This window comes from Pteropus vampyrus, unplaced genomic scaffold (genome assembly GCF_000151845.1).
Source record: "Pteropus vampyrus isolate Shadow unplaced genomic scaffold, Pvam_2.0 Scaffold2, whole genome shotgun sequence".
Lineage (NCBI taxonomy): Eukaryota > Metazoa > Chordata > Mammalia > Chiroptera > Pteropodidae > Pteropus > Pteropus vampyrus.
This window is the reverse complement of record NW_011888783.1, coordinates 26181423-26185474: the sequence shown is the minus strand read 5'-3', so window position 1 is coordinate 26185474 and position 4052 is coordinate 26181423. Positions and strand designations below refer to the sequence as shown.

The window sequence follows — 4052 nt, the reverse complement described above, 5'->3', positions numbered from 1 at the left end:
CTAATATATTTTCTATTTGAAGGAATTCTGCGTGTTTAATATGTGTGCGGCTGAAAAAAAAAAAAAAAAACAAACCTTTCTGGTGTAAATAATCTCAGCTAATGTTTGAGAATATCTCTTCCTGTTCTGAGTTGTGACCAGTTTTAGAAGGCAGCAGATCTGGGTTTAAACAGAGCTCCACCTCTTATTTACTATGTGATATCAGGTAAGTTATTTTACCTCATTGACCTTCAATTTCCTTAATAGTAAAATAGTGATAATAATACATACTCATGGAATGTTGTAGAACTGAATTTAGTGAGGTAACATGTGCAAAATACCTTAGTGCCTGGATCATGGTAAGAAATTAATGTTAATTACTCCTTTAGGAAGGGGTCAGGGCAGGCGGGCATTCTCCTGGGGAATCGGACTGCACAGAAGCTTAATGCAGTCAAGAGCTGACTTAACTCTCATTTAGATACAGAAACCAAGAATGCTTTGTTTTAGGATTTCTCCTCCAAGGGAACCAAACTTGTGCTGGTGGTTCATTTAGGCCTTTGAGATAAATCAAAGAAGACCTGGGTGACCAGGAATAAAGATCAGCTGCTGCCTCAGGCTCCAGATGAAGCCCTGAGTCCTCGTAGTTCCCCCCAGTAGCTATTAGGACCCTTGCTCCAGCTGGCCAATGTCAGCACTGAACTGTGGCCCAGCCTGGTCCCATCTGCCATCCTACCTTCCAGTGTCAGACTACTGCTGCCCGCCTTGAATTCTCAGCTGGCCAGCTAAACTTATTGTTCCCATCTAGAACAAAAAGCATTGCCTAGTCCAACAGATTTTAGGTTTTGATTTTCAAATATCATCTTTCCTAACATTGAACAATGTGTGTTTGTACTATAGCAAAAGAAAAAGAAGCATGTTTTAGGAAAGCAAACTGCTAGCCTTGCCTGAAGCAGGCAATGGGGAGAGAAAGTTACTCAGAGTGGCTCTGGGTAGCACAGGGGTTCGGTTTGGCATGAGTCAAAGAAGATTGAACAGTTTGGGACAACTAGTTGCCCTAGAGTTAGTCAAGCTAAGTAGGACATGGGTTCAAGGGGCCTGACATCAGAGCAAGCGGAGGCCAGAGCTCAGACATTGGCCAATGCAAAGGGAGAGTTTCAGGCAAAGACAGTCCTGTTCTCATCCTAGGTTATTAGAGAAGGTAACCTGGAAGCTTCATTAGTTCAGATTCCTCTTAGAACGCTCTAGACCTTAAAGGAACCACAGTCTTCATATTCTGGGTCTGGTCCCTGTGACACCAGAAAGCATCTCCATGCCCCATGTGTCGCTCGTTTCCCTCAGTAGAGAGAACAAATATTCTAGCCTTACTAAAGCCTCCAAAAACTGGATCTTCATGAAAACACATTATCATCTTCCTTAGAAAATACATGAGTGGACGTGGTTCTACAGTGTAGCATTTAGCACATCTGCTTTACACTCAGAAGGTCCAGTGGAGCCACAGTCTATGGTCTACAGCCATGCCACCCTGAACAAGCCCAATGTCTGATCTTGGAAGCTAAGCAGAGTTGGGCCTAGTTAGTACTTGGATGGGAGACCACCTAGAAAGACCAGGTGCTGTAGGCATAAAATAATAAAAAAAAAAAAAAAAAAGAAAGGAAGGAAGGAAGGAAGAAAGGAAGAAAATATATGAGACCTCAACTTTTCTGCAGGCTCTCCTCTTCCTGGGGTAGTAACTTTACATCAGGTAAGAATCCCAAAACATTTAGAAAATAGATGGTGGAAGGATGCTAAAAACTGACTTATGCAAATGCAAAGCAATTGGCCAGATAAATATGGAGAATATACAAGTAGAGCCCTTTCTCTAACATACAAGAGGCCTACCTCAGCCATCAATGTGCATGTGTGGCTGTGCTGCCTGAACACCATGGCATGTACTGATTTTAGAATCTGGCCCTAAATGACAAGCGCAGTCTCAGTGGTAGATCCAAGGAGAGGAACCCTGCTGGCCTGACTGTTGAGCATGAAACCTCATGAGTGTGAAACACTTATGAGATAGTGTCCCCACAAGAGTTCTATTAAGGACAGCTCTGCTGTGGAACATGATTCACTTTTAGGCTTTGTAATTTACTTAGAGATAAAAAGATATGTTTATAGGCATCTCGAGCCTGTATCCCATTTCTATCTAGGGTCTCAGTATTCTTCATTAGCATCCAAGAGAGGATCACCTTGGCCCACAAAACGAATGAACAAGATGTTAAACAGCCGCCCCCCTCTCCCCTACCTCCTGTCTAGAAAATTAATAAGATTTTGAATATGATGGTGATCTAACAATGAGTTATATCATGGGAAAGAACACACTCATCTCCCCTTTTATCCGAGTTTTCTTGGAAAATGCATACAATGACACAGATAGCTTATCCTGGTGAAGAGGACCTGAGAATTTCTAAAACTCTTGAGTTCCTTGTAAGAAGGCCTACATTCCTGTGAGATACAAATAACTACAGAGAAATGCCCTGAACTAAAACTTGTTTCCATTTCAAGGGAACTGGAACAAAAGGTCACTTCAAAATGTAAGATCAAGATAAGAAAAGCAAATAGAAGTCCAGATGTTCTATTTCCCTCTCAGTGGTGAATGCTTACAGAGGGTCTGCTAGTCCTGGCTGTAGGTGAGGGCTAAATTAGAATAACGAAAAGCACCTGTTGACTCCAACCACCTGGACTCTAACCCTGACACTCTGGCCCCAGGTGGGCCTTTATTACAGAAGCAGTGGCTCTTCCCCTTCTCTGTTAGAACCCCATTGTGAACAAATGTGGTCAGATAATCTCTTGAAAAGGATTAAAGTTAGAGCCTCTGGATACTCCAAGGGTGTCTCTTCATCACCCCACCCTCTGTGTACCCTAGTAAATTCTTCTCTCCACTTCTTCCAATTCTTATTTTTATTCCTTTGCTTTGCTCTAGAAATTAAAGTGGGGCTTATAAGGAGAGGAAAGCCACAGTTCATATTTTAAGGGTTCTGAGCTAAAAGAAGACACCGGCTGTTCCCCCCAACATACTCACACACTTTTCCCCAACAGAGACCATCTTTTTTCCATCTACATCTCAATCCTTATTTATTACATTTATGATTGTGATGCACTTTATAAGCTATATATACTAGAGTTCCTTAAGAACTATCCTCTTTAATTCATTGGTTTAAAAACACATTTACAAAGCACTTATTATGCCAAATCAATATATTAAAATGTTTCCTTCCACGTGTAGTTTTGTAGAAAATACATACAACATACCCAAGACTCACAGTCTGCAAGATTACAAAGACTCAAAACAACCCCAAGGACAATCGACAATTCCCTGTGCACGGCTCACGTACAAAATCATTTTTTTTTTTTTAGAAATAAAACAGGGCAGTCTAGCCAGCCATTATCTCAGAAGTGAATTATGTGCCTTTTACCAAAGCTTGGCCCAATGTCACCCTTCTTACATTTCTTGGCTTTGTTTATTTGCCATCTTCTTCTCGAAAATTATAGACATGGTAATTCACTTGAGATGCACTGGGAATCTCAATCTGGCACCAGCTTTACTGAGAAGTTGCTTCCTTTTAGGGTGAGATAGGGCAGCTTTCACTTGATGCATGGGATCGAACAGCTATTTTCATGCCTATCCACAATAACAAGGGGAAGTTCACATTTTTAACATAACAGTCATGTTTCCATCTCAGAATAAAAAATGAAAAACACGACAGCTTGTTTTGGAGCTGGAGGAGAGAGAATCCCAACAAAACACCAAAAAAAACAAAAACAAAAAAAAAAGCCCCCTGGTTAACTTAGATATTTGTGCAGATTTGGGGAGAGGGAGGTACGGGAAAGAAATCACATGCTTATTATGTCTCCATCAAGTTATACCAATTCATTAGATGAATCCAAGAACCCTGAATTCTGATTGACCTCTGATGCTGGCCAATGAAGGCTGGTCAGGACTGCTATCAGTCAGATTGTCAGAAGAATATGCCATAATTTGTCATATAAAGTCTCTCTCTTTTACTGTTTCTTAGTTTTCTAATAAAAATGCCTCTAGC

General features: G+C 41.0%; 1 pseudogene; it reads left to right on the top strand.

Moving 5' to 3' along the window:
* The first annotated feature begins 1483 nt into the window (after positions 1-1483).
* Positions 1484-1599, top strand: LOC111739592 (annotated as a pseudogene).
* The last annotated feature ends 2453 nt before the right edge of the window (positions 1600-4052 follow it).